The 27,683-nt window shown below is 38.5% G+C and overlaps 2 pseudogenes across 1 annotated transcript; both read left to right on the plus strand.

Moving 5' to 3' along the window:
- Nucleotides 1-6,775: 6,775 nt before the first annotated feature.
- On the plus strand, nucleotides 6,776-8,671 carry LOC148879564 (tetrahydroberberine oxidase pseudogene; annotated as a pseudogene). Its single transcript, XR_016105649.1, has one exon. The product of XR_016105649.1 is annotated as a tetrahydroberberine oxidase pseudogene (transcript).
- A 9,606-nt stretch (nucleotides 8,672-18,277) lies between these two features.
- Nucleotides 18,278-19,820, plus strand: LOC148879565 (tetrahydroberberine oxidase pseudogene; annotated as a pseudogene).
- The last annotated feature ends 7,863 nt before the right edge of the window (nucleotides 19,821-27,683 follow it).

Below are 27,683 nucleotides of genomic sequence, written 5' to 3' on the forward strand. Positions count from 1 at the left end.
GCTCTCCAGTTTGGATTTGAGGCATTGAACAATGAGGTAGAGTATGAAGCACTAACTATTGTGCTAACTTAGCAAAAGAAATGGGGACAAAACATCTCACCGTGTGCAGCGATTCTCAGCTAGTAGTCAACCAATTCCATGGTGACTACGAAGCACGTGACTCAACTATGGCGGCCTACTTATTCAAAGTCAAGGAAATCCTATCGAGTTTTAGCTTTTGTTTCATCAGGCAAATATCAAGGTTTGAGAACGCTGATGCCGATGACTTGTCACGACTAGCAAGTACCAGTGACAACACCATACAAACTATGTACATAGAGGAGCTGTATCGGCCCAGCATTCTCAGGGGGCAAAAGAGGTCGCTCCCATGTTGCAAGCAAGACCCGCTCGTTGGTTATCTGCTCCACGGGACCCTACCTGCAGAACGCAATGTAGCTTGGAGGGTAGAGTGTCAATCAGCTTAGTATGTCCATATAAACGGACTTCTATACAAGAGATCCTTCATGCTTCCCTACCTACGTTGCCTACGACCCTCAAAATTTGAGTTTGTACTTTGTGATGTCCATGAAGAATTATGCAGAGGACACTTGGGGGGCAAAGCACTCGCCTAAGCTATTATTGGTCCACTATGAAGGCAGATGCACTCAAGCTTGTCAAGAAATAAGATAGATGTCAGAGGCATGCCAACATTCTCCATCAACATTCTCCATTTGAAGTATTTGACTAGCCCATGGCCCTTCGCGTAGTGAGGAATCGACATCCTCGGTCCATTTCCACCAACAACCAGGCAAAGGAAGTTCTTGGTCGTGGCAGTGGACTACTTTACGAAGTGGGTGGAAGCCGAACTGTTGGTAAGCATCATAGCCTAGAATGTGCAAAATTTCTTTTGGAAAAACATTGTGTGCCATTTTGGACTACCTAAAGTCTTGATCTTGGACAATGGGAAGCAATTTGAGGATATCAAATTCTAGAACTGGTGCGCCGAGATGGGGATCCAACAAAATTTCACTTCGGTGGCACATCCACAAGAAAACAAATAGGTCAAAGTGACGAATAGGTCTATCCTCTGCAGACTGAAAGCTCGCCTTGTGTGAGCTAAAGGGTTTTGGGTGAACAAGTTGCCCAGTGTCCTTTGGACCTACCAAACTACCATCAAGACCACGACTGGTGAGACACCCTTCAACCTCACATATGGGATGGAAGTTGTGATTTCGGTTGAGGTTGAAGTACCGATGACCGGTGAGACATCCTTCAAACAACGACGAGCTTAGAACTAACTTGGACCTCGTTGAGGAGGTACGAAATCTGGCCCACATTCGAACTGCGGCTTACTAGCAATGAGTAGCTCGGTATTATAATGCCCCAGTCAGGAAGCAACTATTCCGTGTTGGTGACTTGGTCCTCCATAAGGTAATGGTAACTAAGCTTGGCGTGGGTAAGCTCGACCCAATTGGGAAGGTCCATACCGACTGAAATGGGTGTTCGAAGAAAGAACCTATGAGCTCAAGACCATGGAAGGAAAATAGGTACATCGAGCTTGGAACATTGACAACCTAAGGAGATACTATCGAGTATTTACAAGGGGGTCCAAGAAAAGAGGCATCAGTCAACTTGGGGCTCCTCATCCCCAACAGAGGTGTCGGCAAGCAAATCGGTCTCCATATAGTCCTCGACGACACCGCCTCTCTCTCCCTCTTCCGCTATCTCATCGCCAAGAAGGTCGTTGTCGCTCTCTTCCTCGAAGTCCGGGTTCTTAGCAAGTTCAACGACCATCTCCTTGGTTATCTTATATGTTGTAATGGCACTGAGGTTGAGGAGGGGGAATTATGCCAGGTCATCCATCTACTGAGTTTAAAACCCTTGTGATAGCCCGCTGTCACGGCCTCGACCAACTGCTCACGATTTTCCGTCGAGGACTTGTACTCCTCGACTGCCTTAACCTTGGCCTTGTCCATCGCCTAGAGCAGAATTTCGATCCGCTCCTTCACCAATGCCTCGAGGTTCTCATTCTCTCTCTTAAGAGTCGCTTCACACTCCTCTAGCTCCTTCTTCTCTGCCATCAGTAGAGTCAATAGTTCCTTCTTAGCTAGTGCATCATTTTTCAACTGGTTGATCTCGTTGCAAGCTAAGTTAAGCTCGGAGTGGGCACTTCAGGAGGACTCCTCAGCCTCGAGAGCTCATTTCAGGTTCACCTCGGACTGGTAGGCCAGGGCATAGATTGAAGAGTTCACCTGCCAAAAGAAGAAATAAAATATGAGTATGGAGAAAAATCTAAGTGTTATTTAGCTCGAAGATTGAATACGTACCACCATGTAGTGTGTGGGTGCTCTGGCCTTGAGCTGAGTGACCGATAAGTTAGCCCAGTGAGCAACCTCCTCGGCATATACCGTATCCTTGCTTTTGAGGAGACCAAACTTTGGAGTCAAAATGCTCTGAGTAGAGGTGCCACTACTCGATGGATTGGTCATCTACACGTGCTGGGGCTCGAAAGATGTGGTCTCCTTGGGCACGCGGGAGTGGGTAGCCTTGCCTTGGTTCTCCTCGACCAAGTCGATCACATGTGGGTGCTTGGTGACTAGTGGGTGCTTGGGGATGGTGGCTTCAATGTCGGAGGTGGTGGTCTCGGTGTGGAGGCGAGCCTTCTTGGAGGCCCTCTTTTTCTTCTTCCCCTTCTACATGCTCCTGAAGCGGGAATGTTAGCCATGGTAGCTACAAAAGGCAGTGAACAAAGTAAGTACAAGATCAATATGAAGCAAGGCAAGGAAATATGTATAGTAGTTGTGATGGTGACCTACTAGGAGGACTTAGCTCGGCTTGTACGAGCTTCTCCTCGGTCACGAAGTTCTCGAACTTTAGTCTGAGCTTCGGCCAAGATCGGACCTCCTCCCATGTCTGGATCCAATCTGATGTTGGGGTCCTAGATGGTGGCCCTCTAGTGAGTCCGGAACGGCCACCCCTCAGTATTATGGACTATGAAATATCGTCTCTTCAAGGCCAGGACTTTGTTTGGGAGCTCGTGCAACAATTTGTACCTGGGGCGAGGAGACATGTAATAGCTTCGCCTGTGCTCGGGTAGAACACAGGCTAAGTTTTTCTTGATGGAGAGGATCGAAGAAAAAGTGTCGAGGTCTAGAGGTCAGTTATAATCGTGGAAAAGGGAGATGGTACCTATGATGTTGTAGATAGAGTTCGGATGTAGCTGGTCTATGGCGATATCAAAAAACTTAACGAGCTCAACTATAAAGGGGTGGAGTGAAAGGCGCAGCCTGGCTACGAGCTACTCCTCGAAGACCACGATCTTGTCATGACCGTGATCCCAAGGAAAGTTGCCTAAGGGAATACTATACACTAAGTTATTAGGGATCCTATACCGAGCTACTAAGACAAGAGCTTGTCCACTGTCATTGTAAACAAACTGAAGTTGAGCGACAAGTGACCCTAGTGTGAGGTGGAGGCCGACTTGCTAGAGGCCTCTCTCTCTTTCCGAGGTGAGTCTGCCTCGGACGGGCTGGAGTTCATGATGAGCCCACCTTGGCCCACCTTGGCAGGACGAGGCTCCGTGGTCTGTGTCGAGGTGCCCACCTCGGCCCTAGCGGACTCATCGCTTCCATCTAAAAGACTATCTAAGCTAAGACTAGACATGCTAAAGGAGTGGACATTAGAATCGAAAACAAAGGAAGACGAACTCACCGAGGAAGATTGAAGAAAGCAAGACAACCTCGGGCATGGAGATAGCTTACACCGAGCTGGGAAACTTGAACACGACCTCAAATGGGCCCTTTGGCCCCTATTTATAGCCATTATATTCGAGGATCAACGGCCGAGATCTATGCGATCCAATGGCTCCTAAGAAAACCAGCTATACGCTACCTGAGGTTGAAATCAATTGAGCGCTTGTTTTGACATCCGTAGGGTTTATAATCGACTTGACGTTCGCGCGCACCTAGTACACGATCTAGGTCATTTCCTGGTTGAGCCAAATGGTTAAACTGGTCCAACCAAAGGTTCACCCTCCGTACCACCTACACATTGTGCCAAATCCACCTAGGTTTGTCATGAACTCCCCGCGCCGGGTCAGGACCCCTGGCACGAGGAGTGGGGGGCAATTGATGAGGGGTAATTTGGCACAACTTAGTAAGTAAAGGTCACGTGGACGTGATCTATCAGCAGGATGACAACTTGGCAAGGGGAGCCTAGTCAGTAGTTTGGGAGCCCGGGTGTTCAGGAACCTTGGCACCTAAGCCAGTTCAATGCCCAAGAACCAAAGTGACATGTAATCGACTCTAGAAGCTTCTCAGCAGACTCCAAACCTCCCGAGATCACGCCGCAAAATGACAGGCCTTATCCTCTCCCCACCCGGATTGGATGGTAATGATTGACTTCATTGATTGGTATGTTACTCCCCGTCTAAAGCGGAAATGAATCTCATCTACTCAGGCCGAGGATCCCATAGTCATTTCATGAGACCCACGACAGCTCAACTATATAAGGGCATCAACCCCTCTGGGGCCCAGGTACACACGATTTAGTGCATTCTAGCTCTCATTATACTTAAACTCTTAGCTCGCATATACTATTACTGACTTAAGCATCAGAGTGACCTTGCTGGGTTAGCCACCCCGGGTTCTTTTATACCTCCTTCTCCTTGCAGTTCAAGCGACCTACTCACCTATAGACATCCGATTTGCCTTACAGGTAAGAACATCCAGATCGTGCACCATCACAATCTATACCATTTTTGGCTATAAGGGCAGGCAATAAATACACAACAAATAACACTACTGGCAAGTTTATCATGAAGGGCATGCATGTGCATAACATGAGCTCAAATCAGCCCTCCACAAAACTGCGCTCCACAACATCCCACAGCACATCCCCGACGTGTGTTGGAAACATCTTCTAATAGTGGCATTATCTTTTCTGGTACTATCATCGGAAGATGTTTTTAATACACGGCGTGAATGTACTGTGGAATGTTGTGGGGCACAGTCTTATGGAGGCTGGGCATAACATAGGCAGCCAAAGACTTGTAGCCATCTAACACAGGTATTGGCAATTGATCTATATGTATGTTGTTGTAAGTAAACAATCTCCCCCAAAAAGGAAACTGATAGAGATGCATAGAATTGAAAGGGTCATGCAACCTTCATCATATGACTAGTATCTAAACACGTCTGTTGTTGTTGAGTGCTTTGTTCAGAGAAAAGGGAGTGTGGATATTTGGTTGGAGGAATTGCTTTCTCAAAATGGTTTCTTGTCCTCGCTAATCAGTAAGATGGCGTTGTACTCAGTCTCCTACATGCGTTGGGTTTTCTCCATGTAACATATAGTGATAGATATTAGTCATATATATATATATATATATATATATATATATATATATATATATATATATATATATATGAGTGTTTCTTAAAACTTCCCATAGAAAAAGGATTATATTGAATATGTGGTTAGGGTTTTGTAGCTGACTATAAAATGGGAGTATTTGTGTTAGTTTTGGGTTTTCTAGACCCAGATAATTGCACACCAATATAGAAAAATATATATTGGGTTTTAAGAGAGAGGATTGGCATATATGTGGATTCAGTCCATGAATTAAATAGAGTGCCTCCTTGTCTCAATCACCAAGAGTCAAAACCTACCATTTTGGGCGTTGTATCAACGAAATTAGGTGGGTTATAAATCGTCATATATATGTTCAAATATTTTGTTATAACTACAGGGATGGTTGATGATGCTGCTCAATTTGAGGTGGTGTACAAACTGAGGAGAGCAACCAGATAATCCTTACTGATTGGGTGGTGTCGAGCTTATAAAGATAGTGCCGCATTATGTAACTTGTGATCAAGAGAAGAAGTCAGAGACCTGAAGAGTTGTCCTCAGGTAGACACTCCGACGCTCAAGTCAGCGAGAGGGTGGTGAATGGTCGGGCCGAGCAATGAGGTTGTTGGTCCGAGCAGATAACAATGTGAGTGCTAGAGGTTTGAATCCCTTACCTTGAGCATGGAGCACCTTTTTATAGTCGGCGTTTCGTCTCTTGATTGGATTAGGCTTCAAGGGAAATCGGGATGGAGCTCTCTGCTGAGGTTACCGAGGTAGAGTCTTACACTTGACGGAGTTGTCTTCCCACCCACTTATCCGTGGGGTGTGTAGCTGACATGACTGGAGGGATGAAACGGGGGGCCACAATAGTAACATAGTTCGATCGAACTGAGCCAATGTGGCCGAGCTATTCCGACGTGACTGGGCGATACTGAGTGGCCACGTGTCTCTTAGGCCAGTTCAGCCATGACCCCAATAGTTGAAGAAAAGCTTCTTGATCAGTTTTAAAAACAGAAGAAGCTAGCTCCAAAATAATTAACCCAATGAGAATCACTGCTAATTAAAAGTCATCTAACCGGTTTAGTGCTGTTGCTGGTTCTTTTGTGGGTCCCCATCCTCTAAAAGCTTGGCCTTGTGCCTTGTGGAACGTTCTATAGTGAACCAGACAGATCAAGGGCTCTGGGCGAAGTTAATTAAGAATTACCCCATCCAAACTCAAACCAATGGATTTCTCAATTCTCGGTAGAGCCGTAAAGGTCATAAGATGCCGTCATTTGTTCTAGTTGAAGTCGTGAAATAACATGATAAAAATACTAATAAAAAGTCAAATGTTAACCGAATGAGCAGACCAATATAGAAAATCCAACTTTGACTTTTTATGTTCTCCTTCTGGTGCTTTGCATCAGAGATAACGATCAAAGGTTTTGATGAAGACCCAGAAAGAAATTATAAATAGGCAAATCAATAATCTTACTTCCCACACAAAAACATGGAGGGGAGTTCATTGACTTCTGCAATACTTTCCTTACTTTCAATCCTTGTGTTGGTTCAATGGGCAACCTCCTCAGCCTCAGTGGAGGAGAGCTTTCTTCAATGCCTTTCCCTTCGTACTAATCCTTCCTTTCCAATCTCCGCTGTGGTTTATTCCTCCAGCAACTCCTCTTATCAATCCATCTACACCTCTACTTTACAAAATCTCAGGTTCCTGCAGTCTGACACTCCAAAACCTCTGTTTATTATTACTCCTTTGAACGAATCCCACGTCCAAGCAGCTGTTATCTGTGCAAAAGAGAATGGGTTGGAGATCAGAATACGGGGCGGAGGCCATGACTACGAGGGCCTCTCATACAGGGCTGAAGTCCCATTCGTCATTGTTGACATGTCCAATCTTAAAACCATCACTGTGGATATAGAAAACAACAGTGCATGGGTTCAGGCTGGTGCGACCTTAGGCGAACTTTACTACAGAATTGCAGAGAAGAGTAATGTCCATGGCTTCCCTGGTGGGGTTTGTTCCACTGTAGGCGTTTCTGGGTTCTTGGGCGGAGGTGGGTATGGTTTCATGTTGAGAAAATATGGCCTTGGAGCTGATCATGTCATTGATGCACACATGGTTGATGCAAATGGCAAAATTCTCAACAGAGAAACCATGGGAGAAGATCTGTTCTGGGCCATCAGAGGAGGAGGTACAGCAAGCTTTGGAATCATTCTACGGTGGAAAGTGAATTTGGTTCCAGTTCCACCAGTTGTTACTGTTTTCAATCCTTCCAAGACAATTGAAGAAGGAGGGACGAAGCTCGTCCACAGGTGGCAATACATCGCCGATAAGGTTGATGAAGATCTATTCATAAGAGCAAATCTTGCGCTCACAAACACCAGTTCAGGAGGTAAAACAATACAAGTTACATTCAGATCTTTGTACCTTGGTACTATTGACAAACTCCTCCCTCTGATGAACAAGAGCTTCCCAGAGCTGGGTTTGCAACGAGAGGATTGTACTGAAATGAGCTGGATCGATGCCATCAAGAATATTGGGGGGTTCCCAAATAGTACCATAGATGTCTTACTCAACAGGACTCTGCAGGACAAGAGAACCTACAAGGTGAAATCCGACTATGTCAAGGAACCAATTCCTGAATTTGTGTTCGAAGGATTGTGGAAAAGGTTTCTTCAGATGGAGATTCCTGTGATGAATCTAAATCCCTATGGAGGAAGGATGAGTGAGATATCAGAGTCTGCAATTCCCTTCCCACACAGAAAAGGGAACATATACAAAATTCAGTACACTGTGAACTGGAGACAAAATGGGACTCAAGAAATCAAGAGGCACATCAATTGGATCAGAGACTTGTATAAATACATGACTCCTTATGTCTCCAAGTTCCCAAGGGAAGCATATCTCAACTACATAGATCTTGACATTGGAACAAACAACAAAGGCAATACAAGCTACTTACAGGCTAGTATTTGGGGTCACAAGTATTTCAAGAACAACTTCGACAGATTAGTATATGTGAAGAGCAAGGTCGACCCAGGGAATTTCTTCAGAAATGAGCAAAGCATTCCAGCAGTGACAGCTTGGTAAAAGAGAAAAGGGAATTAGTGATGCATGTTTTCACTGGTCCAATCTTTTCTACTCTTTGATAGCTAAGAAATTGGGTGAGGCCGGTTACAAGGCTACAAACAAGAAATAAAAGGCTTAATGTTGCATATTCAGTGCGCAAATTAACCTTATTACTTATTATTTGTTTTGAACATATGATATTGTATTCAATGTTATCTTAATAAGTTGGTTCTCTCCTATTCTTTCTTAATAAATGAAAGTGTGTAATTTTTTCTGTTATTATTTTTTAATGTCTTGCAAAGGAAATAATTTTCACAGTTTAGACTTTTCTAGTGCTTCTTCACTAGTAAAATCTTTTGGGGGTGGAGTAGGGATGGAAATTTTGCAGGAATTTTAGGGTCTCCATTTATCAAAACCCTATAGAGTTTGGGATGGGTTTGGATTAAAATCCTGTAAGGTTTTGGGTGGCCGGGTTTGGGTTTTGACCTTAAGGTGCCCGGTACCTGAACCAATTATACCTAATGTGCAGGTATAATTGGCCGGGTTGAGAGAGGATACAAAGCCTTGCCCTTGTATCCCATTATAGGCATCTTTAGTACTTGCATAGCATACTCTTTCCTTTTAAGAGGGGTATCACATTTTACTAAACCTTGAACTTGTATCCCATTATAGGCATCTTTAGTATTTTCAAAGCATTCTCTTTCCTTTTAAGAGGGGTATCACATTTTACTAATATGATGTAAAATTGGGTGCAAGGTTCCAAGTATGGAAAAATGCAAAGAATATTGAAGATGCAATTAAAAGAAATGTATTTGGATTTTGGATATGCTTTGTATATATGGATGCAATGGAAAATTTAAGATATTCATGGATACTCTATGGAAATTGAAATATGTAACATTGATATACTCCATTATTAGCCTATTGTATTCCATAGAGAGAGAATCCTACTCTTATCCAAATTTTATTATTTGTTTCATATTCAAATTCTATTTAGTTGGTTAATTGCTAGAAAAATATAATTTAAATCCTAATAAATAAAATTAATAAAAATTACTAGTTTATAAACAATATTAAAATTAGGAAGTTTTTAACTATCAACTATTAAAATTAATAATGGCCCAATTTGAAATTTCATAAAACGCCTACTTAGGGATGATCATTAGTAACTTAACCCAACCTATCTATACCTACAAATTTCCAATCTCAAGCAATTATTTTCTTCTGAGATACACCAAGCCCACACATAATGCAAACAGTAGAGCTATAAACAAATTGGATTCAGGTCATCAGGTCTGGCTATATCTACATTTGATTATGAAATCTCTAGATCCACATCTGCATCCAATTATTTTGTTAGTTTTTGGATTGGATTCAGATTTAATTCACAACCATCTAATTGTGTTTAAAATGACCAAAAAAATAAAAAAAAAACTAATTGTTTTTAAAGTACACATGTATATTAATATAACATATTAATTTTATCAATTTAAACTTTATATAATTGTACATAATATCTATATGTTTACACATAAAATACTAATTTTTTATTGGATGTGGACTTAATCAGATTGGATGAGGTTAAATCTTCATATGATCCGATTATTAATTAGATGCAAGTTATAACATCCAAATCCAAGATAACCAGATTCAGAATGGAATCGGGTATCACACTTTCAGGGTGCATTGACAACCCTAGCAGGCAAGGCCTAAGCTAGAAACCCCTAAGCTTAATTTGGAAGTTATATACATAAATGATAAATATTATGGCCCAAGATCTTGTATATATATATTTTTTTGGTTCTTTGGGCCGGGTTGGGCCAAACAACCATAAAAACCATTAATACACTATCAAAATATATCCCATGATCTTTTATTTTATTTTATTTTTTATTCATTAGGATACACAATGTGGTAACCCATCCCCCATAGCTCCCTTAGCTTTAATATCAATAATTCTTATCTAAATGTAGTTAAAAACTGAAAAATAATACATGCACGGGTTGTAATTGGTTTGGTTCAATTCAATTACGAATGTCACATTGCTTTTAGAGGTGCAACTTGGACGGGTTAGGTCAAGTTGAGGATCTATTGAAGTCCAACCCAAAGTCTTAAACCTTAAGCTCAAGCTCAAGCTTAGATTAAGGTGTTGTTTGGCAAGTATTTTTTGGAAGATCTGATAGTCAAAAGACGTAGTGGGGTTTTACATAAAGATCTTGACAGTTTACATACTAGTTGGTTGGAGGTATGCCTTTCGCACAAAGATGAGACAAAAAAGGCGAGAAGCTTTATTCCTAGCTTCCCGAATTAAGCTTGAATTTAGTTTCTCGTGTCTTTTCATGGTGGAGTCTTTTCGCAGTTAGACCTTCTCCCAACTAAATGGGAAAAGATGAAAATGCGGGCTGTCGGGCTTCTAAATGGCTGAAAGCTTGCACAGAAAGACATGCCAAACGGGGCCTAATTTAATTATGACTACAATTTATATATATTTGGTAAATTTTAAGTAATATTTACAAAAAAAAAAACTATAACATTTAATCATTAATAAAGCAAAATAAATAAAGTAGAACACTAACGGATAATATAGAAAAAATTATTTCAAGAAATTAGCAATAGTTTATTATTTTTCTTAAAAAATATTTTTATAATTAATCCAAAGTACCCAATTACTAAATTATTTTTGTAACAAATTATTACTAAAACAGAGATTGATTATTTTAAATAATATTGCATTGCTTATAGTAGTTATCAAAATTTGACACGTCCAATGCACATAATTTGTCAAAGGCAAAGTGAAACAACAAAATTCAGTCTTTGGCTTTCAGGGTTTTGTGGAGGACCCAGAAATATATATATATATATATATAAGTAGACAAACCAATAACCTTACTTCCACACAAAGAGCAAAAAGAAAGCACAACAAAACATGGGGAGTTCATAAACTTCAGCCTCAGTGCAAGAGAGCTTTCTTCAATGTCTTTCCATCCATTTCGATTCCTCCTCTCCAATCTCCACTGTGGTATATTCCCCCAATAACTCCACTTATCTATCAATCTATACGTCTTCTATTCAAAATCTCATATTCCTGCAGTATGACACCCCAAAGTCTCTGTTTATCATTACTCCTTTGAACGAATCCCACGTTCAAATAGCTGTTTATCTGTGCAAAAGATAATGTCTTAGAGGTCAGAACACGAGGCGGAGGCCATGACTACGAGGGTTTGTGAGATTGCAGAATTTCCAAAAGCTTAGACTTAGTTTGGTAGGAGTATAAATACAAATATGTTGAGTGCAAATTCTTTTATTTTGTATGTATTTGTATTGTATATATTTATATTTGTACTCTTTCCAAACTGAGCCTTTGAATTATATATGAACAAGTACAAATACATTCATGCCCTGTACTGATATTTAATTAATTATAACCAAGGAGACAGGATTAAACACTAGACCACTTGACGGTCAAATAAATTTTGATATCACTTTAAGGAATCATTCTAGCCTAAAAGATTAAACTGTTAGATGAAATCCCTGAATTGGTATAAAATCTCTTCTAACAAGATAACGACCGCACAACTCAAACATGATAGCCATCCTCCACAGTACAACGCCATGAAACATGTTTGAAATTTGTGGTTATCAATCATGTTAGAAGCAATTAGTGAATGCTTCTACCACCATGTTGATAGCAGATCTGGACATAGAATAAAGTGGTTAGTGAATCTCACTCATGGCAAGCAGACCAGTGCAGATGCAGTTTAGTAGAAAGGATGCCAAATGCAAGCCTCCAATTGGCTTCTTGTCAAGAAAAAGCAATTGGACAGCTTTATTTAATACCCATTCCCTCTTTGTAATCCCAATTCCATGATAAGTCTTTATCTTTGATCAATGCTGCAATTTTAATGCAACCTTTCCACCCTAACTAATTTATCTACCATGTCTCAGTTTAAATGCATCATCAAAACTGAACCACCTACCCATCTGCTTCCTTTTTGAAGAAGTTACACACCACTGGACCTGAGCCCTCAGGCTGGAGTTCAGATCTGTGCCCCACAATGTCCTATAGTACATTCTCACCGTATATTGGGAACATCTCCTGATGATGACATCATTGATTGTAGTAATATCATTGGGAGATGTTCCCAATACACGACATGATGTGCTGCGAGAGGGACGCCTCCTTGTGGGACACAGATGTGAACTTTTCAGGCTGAACCCATTCAAATTTATACGCAGAACATCTATATCAGGTGTTTTGAACCTACATAATTTTTTTTCCTTTTAGATTTTTCAGAAAAATAATTAAGGGTCAGTCTTAGGCAGCTCTATACCTTTAAAATGGGTTAAACCCCAAAAGCCCATTATTTGAGAAACAGCAAAATATGCATCGAGCACCATCTTATATAGCCATGGTACAGGTGAAACTTGGGTGGGCTTGGATTGAGCATTTGTTATATTTTGAAAGGGCCCAGCTCAGGATTTCAAACCTAATGCAATGGAAAATCTTCAAATCAGGTACCTGAGTTCGCACACTCCTGGGTGAAAATAAAACTAGTTTAATATATTAAATTAAATGTTAACAAGTAAATATAAATTAATTCCTTCTTTAGCATCAACTACCTAAAAAATGAATCATGGTCATAGATGGTCGTTGATCCCAAAAACTTAATATCAACAGAGCTCCTCAAGGAGTTATAAGCCCAAAAGGCATACCAAAAAAGGTGAAAATTTTTGGTCATTCTGAAATCAAGAGTAATGTAGCATTGTGCTTCCTCTACCTACTTGGCTAGACCCTGGGGTATAAACTCTCCTGATTAATAGTGGGCTGCATCTCAGGCATGGTCATCTTTACTGCTTAACAAATTTTGGGCCCAGGCCCATTTAACTATAGACCTACCCATGAATTTTTGATAAATAATACTTGATTCGCTATCAAGTTTATGATTTCAGTTGATTGGTCACATGTTTTTCGAATATTATATCTTTTTGATATCATGGTCGAACCCTTTGTTTATTTTCTTTTGATGAGCAATGAAACCAGAAATGTTATCTGGAAGCTGTCCAAAAATGTGGTCAAAATTGATTGTGCATATGGTCATGCGATGCCATGAAAACTTCAAGGAGAAGAGCTTTTTCACTTTCAGATATCATATTTACATTGATATGTATATGTATACCCTCAAAAAGTTTTAGTGGGCCTTTCAATTTTTAATCTTTTTGATTAAATTATCTCTAATTTTCCTTCAAATTTTTGCTCCATTTTATTGTAGAGGCAAAATTGTAAGGAGGTATTTGGTTTAATTTGATTGTGTATATTCATCATGCATGTAAATTACCTTTAAATTTCTGGACTATTTTTGTACAAAGTTTCTTATTTTCTGGACTATTGTTGAGAGGAGATCCCAACTCTGCTGTACAAAACCCATACAAGTTGAAATTTCTGATTAGGGGTGCAACTTGGTTAAGGTTAGCCTCAAACCAACCCAAAAAACAGTTGGATTGGGTTTATTTGGGTCAGGGTTAGTGTTGAAAAATATAAGGATAAAAGACTTAAACCTCCCTTAATGATTTTTCCTAAATACTGAAACTTCAACTCTCTTTTCACAATGCATTGGCCGATTAAAACCATCCCTATCAGGTCCCTTTGCTTTTGAGGAATCTACTTATCCCGGAAAGTGTTTTTTGGGAAATATTTAATTGGGTAAGTGCATTTATCCATGTTGTTTTATTTTCCATCCAAATGTTGACAATCTTCCCCCAGGTGGAAAAATTGATTACCCCCTACTCCCCTAGGAGATTGGGGGGGGGGGTGTGAAAATAATTTTTCCTTTTGTGGATCTCACATAAATCTGAAAAAATAACATGGGTATCTTATTTAATAGGAACCAAAATACCACTAACCAATTTTTCCCCCTCTCAAAATCCAAAAAACAAACGGGCCCTAAGTGTTATATCTAACAGAAATACCGAAGAAGACAGCGGAATCTCTTGCCATAAAATGTCATTAATTTGTTTAATCGTTTCATGTAACCAAACAATGCATCAACTCAAAAATACTAACCACACACAAAACACATTAATTTTTTACAGGATGTTTCAGCTTTATTTGTACAGTTTCATGCCCCTCGTCTTAATGGAAAACAATAGAAGGTTCAAAATTTTGACCACAGTTCGGTTTGAAAAGAATACAAATACAAATATGTATAATATAAATACATACCAAATAATATAAAATATAATGCTTTATACTCTACAAATTTGTATTTCTACTCCTTCCAAACTGAGCCCAACGAACACTTGTCAAAATTCATCAACTCAATCTACCCTATCAGATACAAGTTCATATATGTAACACCACACATAGGTTGTTTGCAGGACCAATGACTACCCGTTCTGTGAGCTAATGTATAGCATCGCTGAAATCAGAAATGATCGAACTGGACCCCTGTTCAGTTTGACTGCCCGGGTTAGAGGTTTGTTGGCCAAATCAATAGTTTTGGGTTAAAACAGAATCGATCACTTGACTTGTTCCCAATTTTTTCGGTCTGACCATCCGGTCTGGTCCAGTTTTGCAAACCATGAAAATGATTGCATGTATTTGTGCAACATTAATTCAATAGACCATAATGTGTTCCCATAGTGCCACGTGGATGAAAGGATGGGGTTGAATGTGACCCTACTTCTCAACTAAATGGGCATCCATCGCCCAATTCACCCACTTAAATTTCACCTCGCCAACTAGATGGGTGGGTTGGGCCAAAAATTGCCACCCGTGGATTAAAAGTTGGTTATAGTCCAACTTTTCAAGCACTTGCTAAATTCCACATTTTTATTTGACTTCACTCTTCGGTGTATGTAAAGTGAAAATTAAACGAGTCATTTACTTATCCCTCCCGTTTGAGACTGCTTTTGAATATTGGATAAATAAATGCTTATTATTAAGCATTTATGCCCCTCTTAGGCCTTGTTTGAGAACAGTTTTAATAAGTATTTCTTTTAAGACATGGGACCACACATTAAGTGGTTTTTAAGTACTTATGGGTGTTTGGTAAAAAAATGAGAAAAAATTATTTTTTTTAAAGTACTTCTTTGAAAAAGTGACTTGAAGTTGGCTTTTTTTAAGTACTTTTTGAAGAAGTACTTCTCCAAAATATTAGGATGAACTAGTCCCTAACAAATTTGTATAATGACTAAAATACCCCCATGATGTTATACCTCCCCCTTTCTCCACTCATTCGATCCTCAAACCCTAGCAATAGCGGCGCACCAATTGCAGGTCCACTAGCGACGATCGGCGATGAGGAACCGTGGCCGGTGGACCTGCCGTTTGGCCTCTTTCCTCTATGCTTTGAAGTCAGATTTCTGAAACATAGCTTGTAGCTCGATCTCATATCTCTCAAATAGAGCTCGATCTAGTCGTCGCTGCTGTTCGAGTGTCGAAGAACCAAAGGAGAGATGTTCAACCGCCACTGGTTCTCTTTTGGAGAGGAAGATGAACAATGTCTTGTTCGTGGTTCAGTGGTTATAGAAGAATAAAAACAAAGGAGAAGAAGAACAAAAGGAGAGAGAGAGAGAGAGAGAGAGAGAGAGAGAGAGAGAGAGACTAAGGAGAGGTTGTCGATGCTTTCTGTGGTGACAACCTTCCCCCTGTTCATCGTCTTATTATTATTATTATTATTATTGAAAAGTATTGTATATATGTATGAGAGAAGTGAGGACTAAAATTGTCAATTGAATAAATATAAGCACTTATGGGGAAAGTAGCTTACCAAACATTCCCACCCCAATAAGTACTTAAAAACATAATAAGTGATTTGAAAAAATGGGTTACCAAACACCCTAAAGGGTTGTTAAAACAAGTACTTCTTTTAACAAGTACTTAATCATCAAACAGGGCCTTAAAAAACATTTAATATAAGTACTTATTTTAAGTATGAAGACCACACAATAAGTGGGGAATAAGTATTTATAAGTTTTGAATAAGTGTTTAAAAAATAAACCAGAATTTGGTGGATCTTTTAAGTACTTATTTATTCTTTTTGAGACAAGACTGTCCCCAATGTTTTATTCATTTTTCAAGGATTGTCCCTATCTTCAAAAGAAGATCACTATTCATTTCCTTCTCTTCCAAAGACCCAAACTAGCAATGGTGGTCAAGTACCCTTCCACAGAATCACTTCCACCACCTTCTCTCTCTCTCTCTCTCTCTCTCTATTACCTTCTTCTTCTTCCACCATCGCAGTTGAGTCTTTCCCAAACCACCACCGCCTGTTCTCCTTCATTTATTAATTTATTTCTTTCCTCCTCCCTTTCTCTCTTCCACTCTTCTTTTTCTCGTATCATTGTTGCAATGAACGTGGAAACAAGTTCAGTAATGGTTAAGTTAGGGTTATAATTGTCATTTTCCAAAAAATAAGTACATATGAGGTTGACCCAGGAAACTTATGGATGGGCTGAGAACTTGGAGCATAAGTGGTCCGAGAAAAAACATCCCAAACACTAATAGGTACTTATAGAAGGCTGGGAACTCAGAGTTTATGCCTTTAAGGTTCTTATTTTCGCTCATCTAAACATGTGGCCTAGGAACTTTGTAAAATTGATGTGATATGAAAAGGAAATAGGTGATCTCTCATATAAATACATTACGGGTTGGAGAAATAAAAAAAAAAAAAAAACGAAAAGTTGTCAATATAGAGACTCAATTTGATATAGTGATAGACAAAATTGTTCCAATATAGTGATAGATAAAACCAATGTTTTCAACCCGTCATTGACCCGATCGGTTGAACCACTCAAACTATCACCTAATCAATATTTTGGGTCTGGTTTTAGTAAAACCTGGTGGGTGGTAAAAATCCATTGACTTAGTCAAAAACTGTTCGGTCAAGATTGGATCGTTGACCCATTTGACCTGGTAACCAGGTCACGAGTTGCACATTAAATGTGTATGCAAATTTCAAGAGGCTATAACTTTGCACTCCTATGTCTGATTGAGGTGATTTTTTTTTTAATTTGAGTAACTTTTCGAGATCTATGGGTCCCAAGGTGTTGTAAGTTCCTTGGCCCACTATTTTTGCCAAAAAAAACCCATTTTGGCCTCAAATTATATTTTTTAATATTTTTATAAATAGAAAAAATTAAAACAAAAATAGAAAACATAAAATATTACATATAATGTATGTAGAATATAATTATATACTATTTATTGATAAAATACATGTTTGTACATACCTATACACACAAATATATACACACACACACATATATATATATATATATATATATATATTTATTTATTTATATTTATAAATTTATGTATTACTGATGTGGCACGGTCTGACCCTGACTCGGAGACAAAAACGATTCGACCTCTAGGTCGGTTTTTAAAATATTGGATAAAACTATCATTATAGATGCACAAAATTTAATATAGTGATAGACAAAACTATCACTTTAAATACTCAAAATTGAACATAGTGATGGATAAATAATCACTATAAATATTCAGAAACTAATAGTGATGGAGGGAGCCGTCACTATAAATATCCATAATGATGGTCATGTATGTTACTATAACAAGGCTATATAGTGACAAATGTAGTTATCCCTATAGGCCTAAAATTAATAATGTATTTTGAAATTTGCCACTATTGGACAATATCTATAGTGACGGCCATGTATTATTTGTTATTATAGCAATACTTTAGTGTTGAATGTAATCGTCACCAAAGAGAAAAAAAATACAAAAATCATCCAAGCTACCTGAAAATATATGATGGAAAATTCAGGCTTTGGAGGTTTTGACGAAGGCCCAGAGAAAAAATATAAATAGGCAAGCCAATAAACTTGCTTCCACACAGATCGAGCAAAAAGAAAGAACAACAAAACATGGGAAGTTCATCAGTTTCTGTAATACTTTCCTTACTTTCAATCCCTCTGTTGGTTCCATGGGCAGCCTCAGCCTCAGTGGAGGAGAACTTTCTTCAATGCTTTTCCCTCCATTCTGACTCCTCTCCAATCTCCGCAGTGTTATATTCCCCCAATAACTCCTCTTATCTATCAATCTATACGTCTTCTATTCAAAATCTCAGGTTCCTGCAGTCTGACACTCCAAAACCTCTGTTTATCATTACTCCATTGAACGAATCCCACGTCCAAACCACTGTTGTTTGTGCAAAAGAGAATGGGTTGGAGATCAGAACTCGAGGCGGAGGCCATGACTACGAGGGCCTCTCATATAGGGCTGAAGTCCCATTCGTCATTGTTGACATGTCCAATCTGAAAACCATCGCTGTGGACATAGAAGACAGCAGTGCATGGGTTCAGGCAGGTGCGACCTTGGGTGAACTTTATTACAGAATTGCCATACTGTAGGCGTTTCCGGGTTCCTCGGCGGCGGTGGGCATGGTTACATGCTCAGAAAATGTGGCCTCGGAGCTGATCAAGTCATTGATGCACAAATGGTTGATGCAAATGGCCAAATCCTCAACAGAGAAACCATGGGAGAAGATCTATTCTGGGCTATCAGAGGAGGTGCAGAAAGCTTTGGAATCATTCTACGATGGAAAGTGAAATTGGTTCCAGTCCCACCAATTGTTACTATTTTCAATCCGTCCAAGACAATAGAAGAAGGAGCAATGAAGCTCCTGCATGGCAATACATTGCAGATAAGCTCCATGAAGATGTATTCATTCGAGCCAATCTGGAGCTTACAGACACCGGTTCAGGTGGTAAAACAATAAATGTTTCATTCAACAACATGTTCCTTGGTACTATTGACAGACTTCTCCCTATGATGAACAAGAGCTTCCCAGAGTTGGGTTTGCAACGAGAGGACTGTACTGAAATAAGCTGGATCGATGCTTTCAAGAATATTGGGAGCTTCCCAAATAGTATCATAGATGTCTTACTCAACAGGACTCTTCAGGACAAGGGAACCTACAAAGTGAAATCCGACTATGTCAAGGAACCAATTCCTGAATTTGTGTTCGAAGGAATATGGAAAAGGTTTCTTCAGATAGAGATACCTGTGATGAGGCTAACTCCCTTAGGAGGAAGGATGAGTGAGATATCAGAGTCTGCAATTCCATTCCCACACAGAAAAGGGAACATATACAAAATCCAGTACATTGTAGTCTGGCAACAAAATGGAACTGATGAAGGAACAAAGAGGCACATCAATTGGATGAGAGAGCTGCATAAATACATGACTCCTTATGTCTCCAAGTCGCCAAGGGAAGCATATCTCAACTACAGAGATCTTGACATTGGAACAAACAACAAAGGCAATACAAGCTACTTAAAAGCTAGCATTTGGGGTCGCAACTACTTCAAGCACAACTTCGACAGATTATTATATGTGAAGAGCAAGGTCGACCCAGGGAATTTCTTCAGAAATGAGCAAAGCATTCCTGTAGTACCAGCATGGTGACAGAGAAGAGCAAATTTGTGATTGATGCGTGCCTTCAGTAGTCCAATCTTCTCAAGTCTTTGATAGCTAAGCAACTGGGTGAGCTTAGAGCAGTTACAAATAATTAAGAAGCAGAAGTCTTAATGTTGCATATTCATTACAAGCCTTATTAAGTAGGGAAAAGTACGAGCAGGCCCATTGCAGAAATCTGAACACCAGGCCAGCTCATACAGAATTTACAATTACTCTCTAATTCAACTTTTGAAATTATATGACCGATTCCCACGCCATGTAAGCATCACACTTCTACCTAAGCTTTTAATGTGACGTGGCAATCCAACTTGGATTATATGTTATAATAACATTTATTTAAAATTTTATTTTGAAATTTACCCTTAAATTGCAAGACTAAAATGACCCTCTTAGGGCCCACGACCATTGTTTTCTCCCACCCTCCCTGTTCTCTCTCTTTCGTTCTCTCATTCGCAACTCTCTTCTCTTCGATTGCAGACGACTGAACTTCGGTTGCTCTCCCTCTCTCCTGTTCTCCCTCCTCACTCTCCCTTTATCAGTCTCTCCCATTCTCCCTCTGTCTCGCCGCCATTCTCTCTCTCTCTCTCTTTCCTGGTTTCCCTCTGTCTCATCGCCATTCTCTCTCTCTCTCTCTCTCTTTTCGGGTCTCCCTCCCCCTCTATTGCTCTCCTGCTCTCCCTCTGTCTCGTTCTCCCTCTCCCTCTGTCGCCCCCACTTTCTCCCATTCTCGCCCCCCTCAGTCTTGCTCCCCCTTTTTGCCCCCATTCTCTCTCTCTCTCTCTCTCCCAGTCTCCCTCCCCATCTATCGCTCTCCTACTCTCCCTTTGTCTCGTTCTCCCTCTACTTGTAAATTTTTAGGTAGCATTGTGTTTTTTTTCACTTCTATTCCTATCTCAATTTATACCAAGTGAAGGCCCATCTTAACCGGAGGCATTCCCTAACCAGAGGAAATTATCGTTTTGAACACTTGTGCCACTTACAGGTATTTGACAATCTCTTTGTATGATATTTCAATTTGTTATAGTCAATCAAAAAGTCCTTTCAAATAAATTTGATTTTTGGTTCTCTTTACATTTCTATCACAGTAAATAGGTTGTCGTTTTTATATAAAAAAATTTGTTAAGTTGTGTTTGATGCTGATTCATTCCTGTTGAATGTGCATTGGAGAACGAGTATACATTAGTTTATACATGGAAAAGAATATCAAGCAAGTGTGTGTTTGTAAAGTTTATTGTATGAAAGGTCAATTTACTTTGGTTATGAAAATGTATCTCCAAAATTAAGATGATAGTTTAGTGATAATCACTCATAACAAGCATTAATAATCACATATTGTTTTGTTGTAGACTCTAGGAAGGTGTTTGCCTTCTTAGCATGCTATTCAAATTCCTCTTATAAAGAGCCAAAATCAGTTAATAAGAAACATTAGTTTGTAAGTTGAATTCCACAAATCAAAGATAGTAATTAGGTGATGGTTACTAGGTTGGCACATTTGGCACCTTTTTTGCCAAGGGGCCAATAAGATTTGTTTTTTTTTTTTTTTTTGTTGAAGAATAAGATAAAATTCATTAGGAAAAAATACACTAGGATGGTGATAATCCATAAAAAATTCCAAAAGCCCAACTTTGATCTCACAAATCCCATATTAATACCCGTAGAACCGGATGGCAAAATCTTATCATATTTTCTCTAAACAACCTCTATCACAGTCCAAGAAACAAACCAAAATATTCCTTTATTGTCACAAGAGAACTAAATAAGTGAGAGTACTGCAGTGTATATTACATTGAATTGAATCCTGGTGTTCTTATCCAACCATCCAATAAAGGGACTTTACCTTACAATGATCATAAGGATTGACAATCCGGAATTAAGTCCTAATCTTTGGCAGTTTTGGACAAAAATAAAACCAACATTATCTTGCCTGGCATTCCAGGACATTACCATTGCACCGCCAATGGCCCCCTCATACAAATATATTCAATGGCTTGGACTAAGCAGCAACTCTTAAGCTCAATCATTTCTTCGACCTAGATTTTCCACAAAGTAAACGAAATAATATCGAAGATGATGATTAATGGGTTTTGCAGCTCCTTATGTTAAAACGAATTGAGATATTCCTTTATTGCCAACTGATAATCCTTGTTTGCAATGGCTTTTGCAGCTCCTTATGTTAAAAATTGTCATTTTAATTGCATCTTGATAATTTTTTACCAAGTTAGATGATGCTTACCAAGTTGGCACATTTTGCCCTACATTTGCCAAGGGGCTATGTAGATTTTTTTGAAGAATAAGATAAAATTCATTAGGAAAAAGAACACATTAGCAAGGTGATAAGTCATCACCCAATTTTGACCCACTGGTCTCATACTAATACCCCTAGAACTGAATGACAAAATCTGATAATCTTTTTTCTCCAAAGAACTTCCATCACAGTCCGATAATACAAACCAATGTATTATTTTATTGTCAAAAGACATTGTTTGTTTCCAAAGGCTTTCGAATGTCTTTATATTAAAAATAGTCATTTTAACTCCATCTTGGTAAATTTTTACAAAGTTAGGTGATGGTTACTAGGTTGGCACATTTGGCACTTTATTTGCCAAAGGGCCAATAAGATTTGTTTTTTTTTTTTTTTTTTTGTTGAAGAATAAGATAAAATTCATTAGGAGGAAATATATTAGGATGGTCCCATACTAATACCCATAGAACCGAATAGCAAAATCTTATCATATTTTCTCTAAACAACCTCTATCACAGCCCAAGCAACAAATCAAAATATTCCTTTATTGTCACAAGATCATGCTTCTTTTCTATGGCTTTTGCATGCCATTATATTTCAAATTGTCATTTTAATTCTATCTTGGTAAAGTTTTACCAAGTTAGATGATGCTTACCATGTTGGCACATTTGGCCCCGTCTCTGGCAAAATCTGATAAACTTTTTTCTCCAAAGAACCTCCATCACAATCCGATAATACAAACCAATGTATCATTTTATTATCAAAAGACATTATTTGTTTCCAAAGGCCTTCGGATGTCTTTATATTAAAAATAGTCATTTTAACTCCATCTTGGTAAATTTTTACCAAGTTAGGTGATGGTTACTAAGTTGGCACATTTGGCATTTTATTTGCCAAGGGGCCAATAATATTTGTTATTTTTTTTTGTTGAAGAATAAGATAAAATTCATTAGGAGAAAATACATTAGGATGGTGATAATCCATAAAGAATTCCAAAAGTCCAACCTTAATCTCACGGATCCCATACTAATACCCGTAGAACCAAATGACAAAATCTTATCATATTTTCTCTAAACAACCTCTATCATAGCCCAAGAAACAAACCAAAATAATCCATTATTGTCACAAGATCTTGCTTCTTTTTTATGGCATGTTAGATAATGCTTACCAGGTTGGCACATTTGGCCCCGTCTCTGGCAAAATCTGATAATCTTTTTTCTCCAAAGAACCTCTATCACAATCTGATAATACAAACCAATGTATTATTTTATTGTCAAAAGACATTGTTCGTTTCCAAAGGCTTTCAAATGTCTTTATATTAAAAATAATCATTTTAACTCCATCTTGGTAAATTTTTACCAAGTTAGGTGATGGTTACTAGGTTGGCACATTTGGCACCTTATTTGCCAAGGGGTCAATAAGATTTGTTTTTTTTTTTTTTTTTTTTGTTGAAGAATAGGATAAAATTCATTAGGAGAAAATACATTAGGATGGTGATAATCCATAAAGAATTCCAAAAGCCCAACCTTAATCTCACGGATCCCATACTAATACCCGTAGAACCGAATAGCAAATCTTATCATATTTTCTCTAAACAACCTCTATCACAGCCCAAGCAACAAACCAAAATATTCCTTTATTGTCACAAGATCATGCTTCTTTTCTATGGCTTTTGCATGCCATTATATTTCAAATTGTCTTTTTAATTCTATCATGATAAAGTTTTACCAAGTTAGATGATGCTTACCAAGTTGGCACATTTGGCTCCGTCTCTGGCAAAATATGATAATCCTTTTTCTCCAAAGAACCTCCATCATAGTCCGATAATACAAACCAATGTATTATTTTATTGTCAAAAGACATTGCTTGTTTCCAAAGGCTTTCGGATGTCAAATCAATCCATCATCCTCAGGCAGGACTCTTCTGGCAATATAAACATATTGTAGAATATATATTAGTTAAGTATTTTTTTGGATGCAAATATTATGTGTCAATAGAGAAAAGAACGAACTATCCCATGTTCTAGTTTATGCAACTTGTCAAAGGGCTGAAAGAGCCCTTTATACTGAATATGAGTCTTCATGTACGTCACGTTCATAAGCTAATAGAATGATTTTTTTTGCCTTAAAAAATCAAGAGATTTAAAAAGTATATCTTATAAATTATACAATATTTGTATTCCAAGAGTTGTTTTTGTCTAAAACCAGTATTTTGATGACTTCAAAAACATGAATTGTTTTTGGAACAAAACCAACTTGTTCTTGCTTTTCCAAATAAAGACAAGGTTCAAGAACTAGTGTTTGGTTTTTTGCCAATGTGTCAATTTCAAAAACAAGTGAAAGAAAAAACATTCACATTGTAGAACACCAAAATTAGACCACAATTTTTATGTCAAATTCTAATTTTTATTTTAAATCAAAGTTGTAGTTCAACTATATAAACTTGTTTTTTGCTTACCTTTCTTGCTTATTGCAGTAGAGGTCAATAAAGTGGAATATAATCAAATGGTTGCACCTTAAGAGCTAGTTTTCGTTCACCATAGTGCCTTCATTTGCTTCCACTATGGTGAATTCAACCACTTCCTCCCCAACATCTAGCAAAGTTTTCTTTTCATTGAATGGGATTAGGATAACCAGGATGGGGCACTACCAGCAAAATTATTTAGTTACTCTTCTTCGTGGCCACTGGGAGATGGGGGTAGCTGATGCAATGATCAACATCTATTGCTAGATGGCTACTTGGCAACTTGTGATCATATGAGCCAACCTGGTAAATTTCAATAATATGGGGTCTTTGGAAAATGGTCATTAAGGAAAGGGTAAACACATAATAATTGACATTATTTCACAATTTGTTATTAGTTAATTCATATGAAACAGATGTTCCAATTGCGGATGATATGTTCTCTCAGATAAACTTAACCAACACCTCGAATTCCATCTTGGTAAATCTTTACTAAGGTGGTTGTTAAGGCATGTATGACCATTACGTGAATGAAGTTGGGCATTTTATCCCATCAAGCTGTCACATCCACCTACATAACCTCCTTGTTTGATAAATGTTCATTTAGGAGTTAATGAGCATGGTCTCATGTCTTACTTTTTTTCATTCAACACTTCACATCCATCTACCTAAATATATATTAAGTTGGGCATTTTAGCCCATCAAGCCAATATTGAATCGTAGTCTAATGTGGAATTAACAATCATGCCATTGTCGAAAACACTACAAATGAGTAATAACTCCATCGTCCAAAAATATTTAACCAACACCATAATAGACCTTATGACAATTTTTTTGGTATTTACAATAATTACTATACATATGAATTTAGCAAAATAAATTCAACAAATCATCCCTAGTAGATATGATATGCCTGTCCAAAAAAACACTGAACATTATCTTTATTCGCCATTAAGAGAGATTAAAATAAATGTTACATCTAAAAGTATGATATTGCTTTTGGTTCCACCTCCATCGGGAAGAACAAAGTTTTGTAGATAGATTGAAGCTCCATTTCCAAATCACTTGATACATTCCAAAGAGCACCACCACCTGTGACCAATAAAAATTGATTAGCATCAATATATGAGCAGCTGAAACTAGTTCCCAATCTTTCTTTACAACTAATATAGAGAAATGAATTAGTACATAATTCAACAATACACAAAATAAAGTACAACAAGCATGTATATGAATTGCATTGAATGATATCCATTAGCATATCAAATTAACTTTCATAACCTAATACTCGGTTGTTTATAGACGGGTTGTATTTGAAATTAGTCTATAAGAAGAAAGGTTAGTTGTTTGGTATTGAAGCAAATTTAGCAGATCAACAACTTGGGCTAGTGTGAATAAAGACATGAATGTAGGATATGTAGGTGAAAGATTCCGTTCGGATCCCCATCAACCTCAACCAATAAGTTCTTGCTAAATTATCTCACCTACCAAAGGTAGGAGGTACAACTATTATTGGAAAAGTTTCTATTTATAATAAGACTGATATGAAATGCCAAAAAGAAGAAGAATATGATAGGAGGTACAACTTTTATGATAATGTATGAAGACTTGTCTTCTGTCTATACAAACAGAAGAAGAATCGGTTGCAGCTCAATCTAAATGAAAGGCTGTAATTGATGGTTTAATGAAAGCCAAGAGATTGAGAGCAAAACATATGATGGTTTTTTGCAACTTTACTAGTATTACAGATGCAACTATCGAAGACATGGAGGTGGGCTAGTCTATGATGAATTTTAATGATTCCACTTTGAACCTAATTAAATATTTTGAGTATGTACATACTATATCTAGACTGTCAAACTCATATGCCCATCTACTAGCTTATAATGCTTATAAGTTTAAGAATGAAGGTTCTTATGTATAGTTTTGATGTCTAATATAGTATTCAAACTCATTTAATATAAAGTTCACTATCTATTCAGACTCATCTAATATAAAGTTCACTAGTTAAACACTATGAACCAGAAAGGGTCTCAATATAAAGTTCTCCGACCTCGGGACTTGCTTGATGAAGTGTGACTGGAAATTGAGCAGAGCCTCTCTTACTTTGGCTAAGTAGGCAATCTTAGTCGGTTCGCGAGCTTCGTATTCTCCTGTAACCTGATTAACCACGAGCTGGGAATCGTTGCAGATAGTAATATGCTTGGCTTTCATTTCTTTGGCTAGATCTAGCTTGACTATCAACGCTTCGTATTCTGCTTCATTGTTTGATACCATGAACTCGAAACATAGTGCGTACTCCAGTTTCGTGCCACTTGGGCCGTGTAGAACTATTCTGGCTCCGCTACCCTACTGGTTCGAGGAGCCATCTACGTGAAGGATCCAAGGCTCCTCATCCTAGTTCGTGCTTTCCCAAACTAGGAGAGATGCCGTACTGGTTGCTACCTCACGGTGCTCGGACTCAACTGGCCTGGGAGCTCCGGCCCACTTTGTCAGTCGACCAGAGACCTCGGGCTTGAGTAGGACTTGCCATAGAGGTTTGTTGGTGAGGACGATAACAATATGAGCTTGAAAGTACAGACAGAGCTTTCGAGCTGCAATAACCAATGCATAGGCCGAAATTTCTATCTTTGGATATCTTATCTCTGCTCCCTACAACACTTTACTAACATAGTAGATAGGTCATTGGACCCGATCTACTTCTTTTATTAGTACCGAACTGACCACTTTGTCACTTGCCGAGAGGTACAAGTCTAAAACATCGCCCTCTTCGGGCTGGGTTAAGATCGGTATACTGGCGAAGTACTTTTTTAGATCGTCAAACGCGAGCTGACAATCTTGGGTCCATTCAAACCCTTTGCTTTTAATTGTTTTAAAGAAAGGTAGGCAGCAATCTGCCGACTTTGACATGAAGCGGCTCAGAGCGGCTATTTGGCCATTCAGCCTCTGAACCTCCTTCACTTTTCAGGGCAGTCTCATATCAAGGATGGCCTTTATTTTGCCCGGGTTGGCTTCAATGCCGCGCTGGTTAACAATGTATCCCAGGAATTTACCCAAGGTAATGCCAAAGACGCACTTATTCGGGTTCAGCTTCATATTAAATCTACACAATATTTCAAAGACTAAATGCAAGTCTTGTATTAAGT

The sequence above is a fragment of the Nelumbo lutea genome, chromosome 1 (genome assembly GCF_056320005.1).
Source record: "Nelumbo lutea isolate HS-2025 chromosome 1, American lotus-T2T, whole genome shotgun sequence".
In the NCBI taxonomy this organism is placed as follows: domain Eukaryota; kingdom Viridiplantae; phylum Streptophyta; class Magnoliopsida; order Proteales; family Nelumbonaceae; genus Nelumbo; species Nelumbo lutea.